Below are 15,869 nucleotides of genomic sequence, written 5' to 3'. Positions count from 1 at the left end.
TTCAGTTAAGCAAATTTCCTCCAATCAGCAAGAAAAGTTGAGCTTGGGTTTGGCTGGATTTGGGAGATGAAGTTTTTGGGCAGCTCCATGGTTTTATTTAAACCAGTTCAACCAGCCATCGCATAACCTCATCTCACGAGGGGAACGCAGAAACTCAAGGTGCCTCTTGTGCAATAGATGCTGCTCTCTACCCAAGCAGGTCTGGGATAATGCTCAGAGTTTTGCTCCATCTCTGTCCGGGCTAAAGGAAAGACCACACACAAAACGGTTTCAGGATGCCAGCAGCTGTGCACAAAGCATTTGGTTTACATTAATTATGTCTGGATAAAAAAAAAAAAAAAGTTGGGGGGGGGGCGGGGAGAGAAGGAGAGCAAGCAAGCTGAGAAGACAGGAGGATGGAGGGAGGTTTCTGCATCGTCCTGATGAGATCTGCTCAGATCCCAAATGTAGATTGCAGCACATGCTGTGTGTCTTAACACCTCCGGCCCTGAATGGCTTCTGCCACCCAGAGCAGCCTGTTCCTGCCCTGCGCGGCGCCTGTAAACGCCTTGGTGAATGAGAAGGACAAATGCAGGCCGTAACACTCTCAAGGACCCCAGTGGGACCCTTTCCTCCCAGCTTTGCTCCCCGCTCCACTTCCCTCTTTCTCCTTTCCTGAGCAGAAGTGGTCCCAAGAAAGACTGGGGAAGGTAAAGCAAATGCTGCTGCTGGCGGAGGGAGAGATGCTGGGGGTTACTGGGAAGGGAAGCAGCAAATGAGAGAGGAGGGTAAATAAAATGGGGAGGAAGCCGATGGAAAATGAAATAATTAAAAGCAGAAAAATCCCCTTGGTTTCCCAGCAGTGCAGAGACCCCAGGAGCGGGCGAGGGAAGCCCTTCACCGTCTCCTCTCCGGAGAGTGCTGTGAGCAGCGGGGACTCTTCCAGGGTCAGGGACTGCCACCCCCCAGGGATGGGCACCCTATACCGGCACAGACCCACGGGTGCCCCATCCCCTCCCCATGGGCAAAAGGAGCCTGGTGAGGTGCGAGCTCAGCCTGCCTTGCCTTGGCCTTGAGCAACAAGCAAAGAGACCGGATCGATTTGATCTCCAAAAAGCAAAGCCCCACTGCGGCAGGTCCACGATGCTGCTTATCGTGGGGGGGGGGGGGGGAAGCGCGGTTCCCACCTTGGACCATACACTGGGCTGCACCAGCATCACCCCAGCAGCCCAGCCAGCATGCAGAGGGTGGGACATCCAGCCCTGAGCCCCCAGTAGCAAACACCTCCCTACAGGGACCGGAGCGAGCGACTACAATGAGCTGGCATCTGCACCCCCGCTATGTCCTGCACATCTTCTGCACGCTGCATGTCTCCTGCACGCTGCACATCCCCATCCCATGCGGCTCTGCATGCCCACTAAGCACTAGGACTGCAGCAGTCCCTGACCAAGGACCTTGCTGTGCCAGGAGAAGCACAAATCCTAAATACGTTCCCGTTTCCCAAGGGCCAGCGGCATGCAGCAGCCCAGCCAGCTCCAAAACAGGCGATGAGCACTCTCAGGTCCCGGCATCGCCAGGCACAGGCAGCTGGCAAGAGTCGTGCCACCGCATCTCCTGCAGCCGGCCGTCCCGGGGCGGCACGGTGGTCGAGCCCCCCGCCAGCAGCGGCTGCCCCTTCCCAGCCCGGCCAAAACCCCCTCGTCTCATGGGCAGCCTCGCTGTATAATGAACTTTTGCGTTGCAGCAGCACCGTCTCCGCTCAGCGGCTCGGGGGGCCCAGCCTGCGCACGCCAGAAGCTGGACTGACCCATGTCAGAGGTGATTAATTTATCAGGCTTTTGGCACCCACCGCTCCCCGCCAGAAAAACAATATCCCAAATTCCAGGCCCTCCCGCCCAGCAGATGTGTCTGCGGTGAGGGCGACCGTTCCAGCCCCGTCTCGCAGAAGCCGCTGCAGGGATGCAGCACCCGGGGCTCCCGCACTGCCGGCCGCCTTCCCCATCCCCGTGCATCAGCGGGAAAAACTTCCTTGGGAGCAAAACCCAGGGGCTTTCTGCTGGCGTGCCATCCCGGTGGGTCCGGCTTCTCGTCCTGCGTGGTTGTCCGTGCTGCCGAGTCACCGAGGAGAACCGGGATGGGGGTGAAGCCGAGGAAGGCGGTGGGTGCCGGGATGCCGCCCCGCTGAGCCCTCGCATCCGAGGGAGGAGCGGCACCATCCTGCCCTGCCGCTCCCCAGCCCACGGAGCTGCCTGGCATCGGCGAGCGTGTCTGTGTTTGAACCTAGCAGGCACTGATTAAGGCCTAATTAAATTGGCATTAATCTGTATCATCAGCAAAACACGCCAGGCCTTTAAGGGACAGGTTAACAAAGTTGTTATCATTAGCGGAGAGGGTCAGAGGATAGGCATGGGGCGCAGCATCGCTGCAAATGCTAGCCGAGCCCTGCAGGTTGCCCTCCCCACATCTACCAGGGGTTTAAAGTGAGAAACCGAGAGGGTGGTGATATCATTCAGATGTTGCAAAGCACTCGGACATCGGGCGGCCGAGAAACGGGAGACATTTTTCTTCCTCTCCCCCTGCCTCGCCACCTCCCCCTGGGTTTCGGAGGAGGGATGGGAGCCCGTCGGAGCACGGGGCTGCCAGTCCCTTTGCATCCCAGTGCCGGCCACAGGGAGATCTGCTGCCCGGCCGAGGCCTGAGCTCGCCCTGACGTCAGGGTGAGGGATGGAGGAGGGGGGGATGACGGGCAAACAGCCTCTTATTTATCCAAAAAGGTCACAAGCGCCTTGGAAGAGGCTGGAGCTGGATCCCCACGGTCCAGAGGAGGCCAGCGTCTCCTCGAAGGAGAGGTTTCACAATTCATCTCATTTGTTCGCTGTGGCATTTTCATCACGGTAGTTCGACTTATGCAATTACATAAAAAACATCTAATGAAATCTCGGTGACACAAAACATGAACGTTTATATTGGCCTCCCCGTGCCGCAGAGTTGATCTTGGCCGGGGCGTCCAGACAGACATTCTGCATTCTTCAGAGATTAAGCACTGAAACGCTCCGGAGAAACCCAGCTGCCCGCTCCCCCTGCAGCCGCGCCGCTAATTCCAACCACATGCTCGCCGGCCGGGAAAAGGGGAACACATACCTTATACACACACACACACACACACACGGGTACCGCCGGGGACCCAGCCTGGCACCCCACGCACCCTTCGGCTGCGTCCCCATCACCACGGGTACTCGCGGGTCTCCATAAATAAATACTTGCACAGCGAGCGCAACGGCTTGGCAGATACAGTGTTAGGTATAAGTAAGGTACTGCAGTGAAGTCATTAAGGAAATAAGAGGAGTGATGGGTAACCTCGAGTCAGGGCTGGAGCCCCCGAGCCCGACCCCAGGGTGGCGATGCCACCGCTGCCCACGCCATACCTCGCTGGGTTATCAGCCCGTGAGATGTCAGGACCCCGTCAAAATCAATGAGCCCGGGAGGCTCTGGGCAATGAAACCTTCATCCTGGTTTGGTTCCCACCTCCCCCCTTTTAAAAATTCTTCTGTCTCCCATTAAAAATCAAGCTGATCTTTTAAAAAAAGGAAAAAGAAGGGAAGGATGAGGCGTGGAGGGCAGGGACTTCGTCCTCGACAGTGCACGGGGAGCCAGGCAAGGAACCGCGGCGCTTCCAGAGGTGGGAACGGGATGGGGACGAGGGGAGCGGACACCCCATCCCGATGCTGCCCACATCACCCATCATGCGTAAGCTTGACCAGAACTGCCCCGGACCCGCACCCAGACACCACTGGGCGATGCTGCTTGTGGGTGGCCACAGTGCCGACGAGCAGAGCCACCTCGGCCGGCACCAGCCAGGGCGCATCCCACCGCACATCCCTGCTCTCACCATTGCCATTCCTGTGTTTTAAGACCCAGGGCAGTGACTCCGATGCAAATCCCCATCCCAGTGCCCGCCACAGCCTGAGAAATTCAGCTCGTCCCACAAAAGCACCCGTGGACAAACACGCTGGCCAGAAAAGCACCCGTCGTGCCAGGTGGCACCCAGCTGGCATCACCAAAGCAAAAGCCACCGCAGCGTTTTTTGCACCACCCTGGTGCATGGTTGGCTGCAAACCCTGCGCAAGACCTCACTGCCATTGTGGGGCGAAAAGGGGTGAATCCTGGCCAGCACCGGCTCACGTCACCAGCAATTTCTCCAAATACAGGTCGGTTTGGGGACAGGGACCAGCACCAGCTCGTGGGGCCAGATGTAGTTGCCGAGCTCCTGCCCCGCACCACTGGCTGCAGCTGGAGCTCTTGAAAAGCCCCAAACTGCCTCTCTTGTGAGGTCAGAGGGGTCCAAAATGCAAAACCCACCAGGGGACACACCAGCCCCACCACCCCCAGCCCCCCCCACACCATCGGTGCCCTCATTTTAAGGGCGGAACATTTTTAACATACTACAAACCATCGGCAAAACAAGATGTCAGGGCTGTAACTGCTGCTGGCGTCGATTCTGCCGGGGCGTGGGAGGGATCCAGGAATAACAAGGGGGGGTTCAGCGAGCAGCAGCCCCCCCTCTCTCGGGTTGCAGCCGGGGCTCCAGCCCCGCGGGCGCATCGGCCAGCTGCCTGCATGGGATGTCTGCAAAGGCTCGGGCTTTATCGCCTTGCACAGAAGGAGGAGGAAAGACGGGAGGAGGGGGGAGAGAGAGAGGAAAAATAGCCCCTTATTCCACTTTCATCAAGGAAGCATCAAGCCGTCCAAAAAATTTAATGTCATATTTTAGCAAGAAAAACAGCTGTTGTGGTACTTTAAGGCCCAGCATATTTTGGCCAGGGCTGCATGTTGTGGATATTGGCTGAGTCAAGGTTAGCTGTTAAAAGGCAGAAATTCTAGACCCATATGAAGAAACATCGCGTTCCTTTATATTCAGATAATATTTACTCCCAGGCCTGTTTTGTTTTGTTTTCTTCTCCCTCCTGGAGGGGGGCCCAGCCCCGGGGCTGTGGCTGCCCTTGGCATCGGCCAGTTCTTTGGGCAGGGGGGCGGCCGCAGGCAGGACATGGCACTTTGGGGGTGATGGAAGCAACGGGAAAAGCAGAGGAGGCTCCGCCTGGCACCTCCGACTTGAGGTTTGCCCTCCAATTTTCAGCACCGCCTGGCTTTTGAGCCATGCCTTGTGCACGGGGAGAGACAGAGGGGCAGGAGCCGGGGGTTCGCTGCCCGGTGGGAGGCGATGGGTCCATCCCAGCAGCAGAGGATTTGGGGCGGGGGGCTCCGTCGCTTCCCCGCGGTGCCGCAGAGAGGATGGGGACACACGAGATGCCCGCTGGTCTCATCCCACGTGCCTTTTGCCGTTCAGGTTGGGTCAGAGTTTTATTCTCCCCAAGGGATAAAGATGCCAATAAATCTGTGGCAGGCAAAGCGGGAGAAGGGGGAGCGAGCTCCCGTGCCATCAATCCCACCCTGTGTCCCAGGAGGGGCAGCTCTACCCCGGCCAAGGTGCCAGCGTACCTACAAAACTCCCACAATATTTAACCCACAAAAATTAAGTGCAATTTTAATTTGCAGCTTTATCTTTTCATAATTTTGTTCTGTTAGAGCATATCTATGTTTTTTAAGTTATCACCCATTTAAATGCCTGTATCTAACGTCGGTCCCCAAACCAGCCATGCCCAGGCTGCCGCGCTTGGGGTGGGCCAGTCCCCTCCAAAAAATCTTTGCGCGACAGCTCCTTCCAGCTCCCACCTGCACTGTGCCATGAGAGCAAACGGAGCTCCTGGGTCGAGAAAGGGCAGGGGGGTGTGCATCTATACTGCATGGAAACGAAACCCCCCAAAACTGGACACACAGCCCCCCGGGCTCCACAGCCCTGCACCGAGCACGATGCCACCCAGGCTGTAAATGACTCATCTTCTCATAAAGCTGGTTTGCTAAGGAAGAAAGAAAAGCCCTTGCCCCGAAACAATTCCTCTGCGCTTGCCAAGCTCGGCGGGAGCAATCCACGCTGTCTCTCTGCTTCTCCGGAGCGCCCAGTGTCGGCGTCCCCCCACCGTGGTGCCACCACCGGAGTCGGACCCCCGGTGTCCCCCCGCAGCACCGGGGCTTTCCTCCCCACCTCCCGCCCAGCGCCGTGCCTTACCAAACACGGAGCCACCAAACACAACCCTGCATATTTCGCTAACCTCAGACGCTTGGATAGGGAAGGCTGCGGATGAAAAAAAAAAAAAAAAAAAAAAAAAAAGGGAAAAAAAAAAAGTCCAAGGTGGAACCGCAATGTTTATAAAATGGGTCACTGAATTATACATAAAAATATTTTCCTTGTGGATGCAATTACTTCCTGGACTTGTTATTCCACAGATGCTTAAGTTCGCCTCAAGCAACTCCAATAAATGCTTTACAGTCTGCTAGATCAACAGTAGCAGCGCTGGAGCGAATTGAGCAGCGCTGTTTCAAATTTGTCAGAAAACCACACAGTGTTTTCATGCGCACGTTTTAGAAACCCAAACAAAATGATTCCCAACCGTCGTGCTCCCTTTCCTTATGCTTTTAATGGGTTTCACATGAGCTCCTCCAGACACGGGCAGAGCCCCAGGGGCTCAGGACACCCAGGCAAGTGCTCCCCGAAAGTCCGGGAACGGCCGGGAGAAGATAGGGACCGAGCAAGGGTGGCACCTCCCATCGCTCTTCCCATAAAAACCCTGCTCCTTCTCGCTCCCAAATTTTCCCATCTCATCCTCCTGCAAGGTCTGCCTCACCCGTTAGGTACCCGGGGGGCAGCGGGATGTATAACCAGCTTAGGAGGCTTTCCCAGGGGAAATGAATTTCGGGAGCGAGGGGTCGGGGCCGCCCCTACCTGCCGCGGCGGCTGCAGGCGGGTGAGGGAGAGTTCAGGGGCTGGGGGGGACACACGGCACGTGGGGTTTAAAAGTGCAATGAAAAAAAAACCCCAGAGGAGCGGCAGCAAAGCTGGTGGGAAAGGAAAGAAGCCGAGGCAGCGGCCGGACAGTTCCCAGCATGGGCACAGGCTGGTTATAACAGTCTCCCTCCATGGCATGGGAAAAGATTTGGGTTTTTTCTCCTCTATCCAGCCACCAATTTTCACAAAACTCAAAGTCAGGGCCATGGAGTTGCGTAAAGATATTTTTTTAATGCATGTCGGCCTTGGCCTAAAGGCCCCTGAATAAAAACCTAGTCCAGCTGGTGCATCTTGATCTTCAAAAACCTCAAAGCTCCTTTCACTTAAGAGCAATTGAAAGTATTTAGTGCCACTTCCAAAGACCTTGAATGGGAAAGCAACCAAGGGCTGGAGTGTTGGGGGACACCCCAGGGTCACGGGGCAGAGTGCTGTTATGCCAATAAAATAATTTAATGTCTGCCCAGGAATACTCAAGATTCACTCCAGGACTAACAGGTGGCTGTAACAAGATTATCCCGTTAACAGATCACCAGCGGAGCAGAAATGTGTTTTCAGGTCTCTGCTTTCACTCCAAATTTCATCCACGAGATTTTCTGTCGGCAGGATAAACGTGTTAAAAGGTGCCTGCAAAAATGGGTTTATAAAAAGCTCCTTATTCTCCTGCTTCGAGGACGCAGCTGCCTCTCTTTCCCCCTTGTACGGGAATCCCAACTCATCTTTGCCTTTTTATAGGCCACAGCAGCAATCCTGCTCCTCTCCCACTCTTCTCTGCCAGCGGCCAGGGATCGATGGCAGCCGGCCACCAGCCTGCCCACTGCAGTGTCACAGCCCCAGCTGGGATATATCCTTGTCCCCATCCCTTATCCCATGAGCTGCAGGCAGAATGCAGGCTCTCAGCCCACCATGCACAGCATGAAAGTCCCACGGGACCAGAGGAAGCATCGTTTCCTCGGCGAGGGCACCCCACAGGCTGTAATCCCCAAAATCCCAGCACGGCAAACCATTTATGAGGAATCCCCACCCCACCACCGGTGGAAAATGCTTTGCCAAAGGGAAGGAAATGGGTTGGGAAGAAGGTGGGTTTCCCTCTGCCCTTGCTCCCAGTCCCGGGATGGGGACGGGGATGGGGATGTGTCTCCGCGGCCGAACCGCATGCAGGGCTGCATGACGGGCACGGCGCTGCCCGCCTCGGAGGTTAAACCAGAGGCCCCGCAGGGAACACGCTGGCATTTTTAGTTGGAGTTAGGTCCCAGCACATCTTAATTTTCAATTCAACCGCCACTGAAAAGAAACATAAAATAAAACAAGCGCCAGCGGTGAGGAGGGAGGGAGAAGGCAGCATCGGGTCTGCCCATGGCCCTGAATTAGCTGCAGAAAAACGTTAACATTCCTGTGCTGGACCCCGGCCAGGGAACGGAGCAATTCAGGAGACGGCGATGCAGTCACTGGCAAACATGCACACGGTCTGCAGGTCCCGGTGCCGCAGGCAGCATGCAAAACCCCGGGGAAACGGCTGTGGCCGAGCGTGAGGAAGAGCACGGGCCCCGCACCCTGCTCCCGGGGATGGCCCCGAGGAGTTTTTAAATGCCACGAGCGTTTTTCTTCCCAAGGCAAAGCGACTGGGAAACGCCACGCAGAAAGTGACCCACACTATGTGGGATTTCACTGTAGCTGGACCCCATCCAGCTCCAGGTCCCCAAGCCAGAGGTGCCCAGTTTGGAGGGGTCAGGTCCTGCCTCCAGATGTGTGAGCCGCTGTGATTTGGAGGCGATGGGCAGGACAGTGCAGGGGCAAGTGCTCCCTTGGCAGGGGGGGAGCACAGCATCCCCCAGAGCATCCCCAGCACCCCGTGCCAGCCCCCCAACACCCAGGGTCCCACCGGCTCGTTGCAGAACCCAGCATCCCACCCCAGACCCCCCAGCATCCCACCCAGCATCCACCCAAGCCCCAGCCTAAGCTATGCCTGGCTGTCGGCGCGGTTTAATAAGGCTGGCCTGCGCCCTGGTATCCGCCGGCCGCCCCAGCCCTCCTGATTTTGCCATTTGCCGGGTGCTGGAGGCAGCGTGCCGCGCTCGAGCACCGGCGAGGGCTCCAATCTGTTCTTCATTAGGAGGGGCAGACAGCCCAGCGCGGGAGTCTGAGCCCTAATCTCCTTTCCAGTTGGTATCCGTCAGCAGATGTACAACAAGTGGTTGGATATTTTAGCGGGCATGTGTGTGACAGAGCCGTTAGGGTTTTTTTCCAGTTTTGGGGCAGGGGCGGGGGGAAGGGATAAAATGCCGTGGCTTGCTGAGGCTTTGCCGGTCGCACGCGGAGCCCGACGGCAGGTCCCGGTGCATCGGCACGGCTGCCAGCTCTGCTCCGCCAGCGTGGTGGTTTATTTTACCAAGGTCTTTCTTGGAAGAAGCGGTGATGAAGTTAACAGCCTGTGAGCCATAATTGGCTCACATTAAATCAAGGAAATGATATGTTTTGTTTTGCCCTTTTTAAAAAAAAAAAATAATAATCATATTAAACAGGAAAAATACACACAGAGCCAAGGAAGGAGCAGGCAGCAGCTCTCAGGAATGTGGGGGGAGATTTGTGTCCGAAGCATAAAGAAATCCAGTCTTTGCCATCAAAGAAAAAGCAGCTTCACTTCAAAATACCCAGCAGAAATGCCCCTAGGCAAGGGAAGGGGGATCCAAAAAAACCCAGGTTGTGGCACCGCAACCGGCGCCGCTTCAAAGCCTGTCCCAGCAGCTCACGGAGTTGAACTAGACACGCTAAAAAAATGTTTCTTAAAAAAATTCTTCTTGAAAGTTGTTTTATTTATCTCGCCACCTCTCAACCAACGCAGGGTGTCGAAAACCTTGTTGGTGCCTTAATGCGGCTCTGGATATACAGGATATTTCAGAAAGGAAACTTGTGCTTGTTCTTTAAATTCTATTTTTAGCCCATGTGGCTACATCCTGGATGTGAGCTGAGCCAGGTGACGGCAGAACCATCCTCCCAAGGCTGCAGGTCACCTAAGCCATCGGGACTTGGGAGGGATAACCTCCAGCCCCTACAGCCTTCCCTGCAGACATCCCCGCAGCCTAGCAGGGCTCGGCTGTATTTCCACGCACGCTGCCGCGGCGGTGCAGCCCTGTGCTTCCCAAGTTTTCACCCATCCCTACCAGCGAAAAGTGCCGCTTTTGGTCCCCATCCCTGGGGACGTTCAGCCCCTGCTATCATGCAGTATTTCTGCACAGATGTCCCTGCACGAAGATCAACCGCATCATCCAAGCAAGGCAAGGCAGAGATCTATGGGGCGCAAGGACCGCAGGGGACCAGCTCCAAGCACTGCTGGCTGCATCCCTCCCTCTCCCAGGAGCCACGATCGCCCTGGGGATGTTCACGCTCCAGAAGAGCACGGTCCTGCGCTGCCTTGACACTACTCGTGCATGCTGGCCCGGGCCAGCAGCCACCCAAAAACTACAGCAGAAGATGCAGCCAGTGACGAAGCCACCACATCGCATGGGAAGGGCTGGAAACATGTAGTCTGCCCCCACATCCCCTTTTTATCCACCATCTCGGTTTCATTTGTACCTGGGGGGACTGGAAGTTGGGGGTTGCAAGATTTCAAGTGACCTGAAAAAAAAAAAGTCCTCCAAGCAAGAAAAAACCATCCTGCTTTTGGTAAATCCAATGCCCAGCTGAAGCTCACACACACTTCCAGCTCATCCCGGCTTCTGGGTTAGCCAGGTTGGAAACGGGACACCAAAAGCCCTCGCTCTAAGCATGGGGGGATGAACAAGTCTTCCATTTGCGTGGCAACCAGGAAACCCCCAAATTCAACCCCTGTCCAATTTAAAAACAACAACAAAAAATCCCTCAATAGGAAATTCTAATTTTGCTTGGAAATGTCATTTCCAAACGGCACATGAGAAATCATGCTCTGACCTAGCATTGCTGACAGGCAAATATTTATCCCCACAAAATTTCCACATAAACCCATCACTTTTGTCAGTAGGTCTGGACACCAGGAGCAGATGGGGAAGGCAGCAAGAGGGGAGCCAGGAGGCACAGGGACAGGCAGCCCTGCCCAGCGGGTCAGAGCCACAAGCGGCTGCGAGCCCCTCAAACAGCTCACTGCAAACACGATGGGTCTCCTTGAGACTCATTTTGAAGGCAAGATGCAGCCTTTTCCAACGCATTCATAGCGAGTACCTAATATTTTTTCAAACCTAGTTGTACCATTTTTTCCAATACATTAAACCAATACGAGCCTCTGCTCCCAAGCCCCGCAGCACTTCATCATTCAGCGCTGCCGCTCTCGCCCGTGTCAGAGCAGAGCGGATCCTGTCCGACGTACATTTCTCAGTCTATTAGGCAGAGTTATTCTTTTGCTCTGTGTTTTGATACTTACAAAGCCATTACCATCCTTCGCATGCACATCCATCATCAGGCCTTCAAACTCCAGAAAGTCCCAAAAAACTATTTTCCACTCACCATGCAGCCTGCCAGGCTCTGTTCTTCTACTCTGCGTTCCTTCATCCATCGAAAGACATTTCAGCAAGTTCCGAGTCCAACAAAATAAACAGATGGCAGCCTGAAAAGGTGGTGATTTTTTTAATTTTTTTTTTGTGAGGGGGGAGCAGGGTGAGGGATACAGTAAGGAAGAGCTAACTTCTGTCTGCCTGGTTGGAAAAGCTAACCTGGGCTCCGAGCACCGATGCCCATCTGGAGCCGGAGAGGCTCCAGGCACCGTATTTTGCAAAGCCATGGGGTCTTGCAAAGCTCTGTTGGGGTGCACCCAGCCCAGTGCCGACCCCCACCAAGCACCCACGCACCCTCCCTCCACATGCCCCCAGCACCCTGCAGTCACTGGCCATCCCCTGCGCGACTCTGGAAACCCGGCACGTGCTGCTCGCCCGCGTCTTGCCAGGAGATTCACCGTCGTACCTCTGCGCTGCCCCGATGGCTCCCCAGCAGAGACCACGCGCTCCCCGAAATCACCCACATGCACCCACAGAGCAGCACCATGCTGCAAAACACCAGCTCTGCTACAGCCTTAAGGGATGGGGGCAACGCAGAGAGAAGCAATCCTGCCCCAGTCCAGCACAAACCAGCCCCGGGGCTGCCCCTAAGCCCAGCACAGGCACCGAGCATTATTGCATCTTGACCCAGCAATCACCAGTTCAGACTTACAGGGAAGATTTATGAAAGGATGTGGCCAGATGAGCGATAGAGACGAATAGCCTTGAGGAGTGACTGATTTCTCCCTTACAAGAGGAATAGAAATTAATTTATGAATTGGGTTAGTTAAGTTGCCAAGTGGCTTTGATGCAGTTTATTTTTTTGCATATGTTCATGATCTATTGCACAGCTGTCAGAGGGGGAGGAAGGTCCAATTGAGCCGGAGCAATGCATCACTCCGGCTGAGGCAGCCAACAGCTCTCAGCAAAACCAGATTGTCCTTTAATCGGCCACGGGTTGGTTTGCCGCTTTCCCGAAGCCGGCGCCTCCTTCCTCCCCACTTCACCCTCGAGGGCCTGGAGCCCCGTTACTTGCCACGCAGGTGGGGAGCGGGGCAGGACCCCCTACCCCATGCCGATGGCCAAGTACAGCCCACCGGAGACACTGCTGATGCAGAGTCTTCTTTCACCTTACCCACCCCTTGTGTGTTTTGGTAGGACCTACAGCAAGTCAGGAGAATCGCCAGGGAGAGATGGAGCAGGGACAGGGTGGTGGGTGCTTTATTCCTTACCAAGACTGCACTTTTAGAAAGAAACCACAGAAGGCAGAGCAAGGACACGGTGCTCACCGAAAGCAAGCGCGGGGACCTGTTACACCATGCCTGAGGGACCCCCCCTTCCCTCCAGAGGACACCGTCCCCCTGCACACCAAGGGACAAACCTGCCCAGGGGCTCAGCCCCGGCTCCTCAAGCTTCCTACGGGCTCCGGCTCCCCGTACTCCCCGCTATTACAGGTGCTTGGAGGTTTTTCAAGACACAAAGTAATTTCCTGTTTGAAAGAGTTGACGGATCTGCACCAAAACTGGATAACCCTTTGCATTTCAGGGAGATCCGACTGCTCCAGCTCAGGGCTTCTCTCCAATATGCTTTCCCCCCTCCCCAGATATAACGGGGGGAAGTTGGGTTGAGCAATCCTCTCTGTCCCATGTCCAGGTGGCTTCAGGTTTAGGACAGATACCTTGTCCTTCCACGAGGTCTGTGACAAGTACGTGCAGCGGCCATGTGCCAAAGAGGTGTCCCAGCCCGGAGCGGGGTCCCAGCCCTGTCCCCAGCCCCATCCTAACACCGCTCCCAGCCCAGGAGACGCAGCAGCCGCTGCCAGCCTTCCCTGCATCGCCCTACTCCCTCCCGAAAACCTCCCACATACAGGGCTATTTAGGTAAACCCCCTGGTAATTAAATTATCACATAAATACAGCAAAACCGGCTAATGCACATTTACGGGCTTGACGCCTCTTCAGTTAATAGTTGCTTTGTAGCCAGAAGAGTGAGAATTAAATCAGATATAGGCAATAGCTCCTCTGGGGAAGGAGGTGGAACTCAGGGCTCCAGCCCCGTGCGTGCACATGCTGGGGTCGCACCAGCATGGGTGGGCTCACCCCACTGTGGCAACAGAGCAGGTCCTGGGTCCCAGGCTTGTTATACTGGGTCCCAGGGCTGCAGCAGGCTGCCTCCGGCCACCCGGCACCCAGCCTGTGCACCCAAGCACAACACAGCCCCAAGGAGATGCCAGAGCCAGGGGCTCAGCACCCTTGCTCCTGGGAGAGCACAAAGCTCTGGACAGAGGGGAGGTGCAGATCCTGCTTTCTGAAGTCCCTCATTAGAGGCCACATCGACCTCCAAAAGCAAATGAAGGGAGGGAGATGAATTAGCAAGGGACGTCGCGGCATGCAGACGGCCATTTCATGGTAGTCTGCTCCAAGTCATCTTCACCCTGTCCAAGCCACCAGACTGCACAACCAGCTCGGCACCCAGCACTGCCACCAATTCCTCACACCCCATCAGGACACATCATCTCTCCCTGCTTCAGTGTTTGCCTCTGCAAACTGGAAGCTCCCAGCCCTTATCTTTGAGAGACATGAACATCCAAAGGACACACAGACAGACCCATCAACGTGCATGGAAGCCTTTCTTCTACTCGCTCCCAAGCACACCACAGACCAGCAATGCAGGTTTCACACCTTTGCTCTAAGGAATATCACTCCTGGCAGGGACTTGCAACCCAGCACACAAACCTTTCCAAGAAACACAAGCACAGAGCTGGCGTGACCCTGCATAGGGCAGCACGCTCAGCCCCGCCACTGTCCCAAAAAGCAGCAGCCAAACAGCTCCACGATGGAAAGAGCCAGAGATAACTAACCAGCAAGCCCATACCTTCCTCCTCACTAGAGATATTTATAACAAAAACAAAGATCAGGGAAGAAAAAGAGAAAAGCCTTTATCTTGCAGCAGTCTCAGTCCCCAGAGACCGTGCAGCCACACTCCCCAGTAAGCGCCACCATGCTCAGCACCTGCAGCCCCTTTTCACCTGGACCTGGGGGCCTTTTTTTTTTTAATTTGTAGGGCTGAAAGGCAGCTGCTTTGGGATGTAACATGGCAAATATGGCATTGCAGAGGCTCAGCACACCTAGCTTTGGGAAAAAGCTGAGGCCTAGGAGGGGCAGAGGAGATAAAGAAGAGCTTTCTCAGTGAGCAGCCTTAGGGAATTTGAAGAGGAAGGATGCTGCAAATTCCCTAAGGCCACTCATTTGCAGATTTTCCTTGGTCCGCAAGATGCAACCAGCAGCAATGAGTCCCAGCCCCTGTGGCCCCACGTAGGGCCATGCCCTTGCACAGAGCATTGCCACCGTGGGAGCGAACGGGCACTGGTAGCCCAGATGCACGAGCAAAATGCATGCAAAGGAGGTGACCGATGGCATTTGCTGATGGAGGGGGAGCTCCAGGTCGGCTGGAGGTTGTTGTGACATTCCTGCTCGGACCAACAAGGCACTGGAAAGTTTTTGGATGAGCTGGCCTGCTGCCCCAAGATCCCCTTGCTCCACGACCTTTCTTCCTGCGGAGAAATCACAGCCCCGAGTGCCTGAGTCAGCTGTAAATCCCCAGCATTGATCAGACACTAAATGCAGCACTTGGTGGTTGCAGAAGGGGAAGCAGATTGCACGAAGGAAAGAGCGCAGCAGGTCCTGGCTGACACCAAAGCGTCACTGGGGCTCCCACGCAGGCCGGGGGGGGGGGGGGTGCAGAAACCATCCAGGTGGTCCCAGAAGCACCAGAAGCTAAGGTGAATGATGGAAACAAGAGGAGCACTACAGTAGTTTAGGGAAAGACATCTTTTGTTAATTAAATCCAAGTGCAAAGCCAGTAGGTGTATACCCTCCTTTTGTACAGAGTGAGTTTGGATCGTGCAGATGCCCCAGCAAAACGCTGCCTGCTGAGCCCTGCGGGGTCGGGGGGATTAGGATGAGGGGCAAAGGCACCCACGGGCAGCCCAGGGCTGCTGGCAGCTGCACCCAATGTGGCAGAGATACCACCCTCCCCTTTTCCATCCTCATCAGCACTCTTCATCCCCCTCACCTGCTCCTTGTGCCCCCTCTGAGTTCACCCCTCGCTCCTTCCCTCTTCTTCCTCTTCCTGAGCTCTGCTCTATGTTGAAACCCCTTCCCCAGAGTGGCTGTGGAGGCTCACACAGATGCAATTTACCCTTGTAAAAAAGAAGCAGAGTTTAACTGGTAGCGGTTCCTCAAGGGGAGAGATGTGGCCTTAGCAAAGGGATGTTTCTGCTGGTGGAAACAGTTCAGCAAAAATCATCCCTGTAAGTGCTGCTGCAGTGATGGGTTTTGGTGTGGATGGGGTCTGCGAGGGACAGAGGCTGGGTGGGCACAGGACAAAAGCTGTAGGGCACCGTTGTTTCCCCATGGCTCTTTGCCTGCTGGTTTTCTGGGCTCCCCCAAGTTTCCTCCCCGTAGGCTGGCCAGGCACAAACCCACG

The sequence above is a fragment of the Accipiter gentilis genome, chromosome 29, assembly GCF_929443795.1.
Source record: "Accipiter gentilis chromosome 29, bAccGen1.1, whole genome shotgun sequence".
NCBI lineage: Eukaryota > Metazoa > Chordata > Aves > Accipitriformes > Accipitridae > Astur > Astur gentilis.
This window is presented reverse-complemented; position numbering follows the sequence as displayed.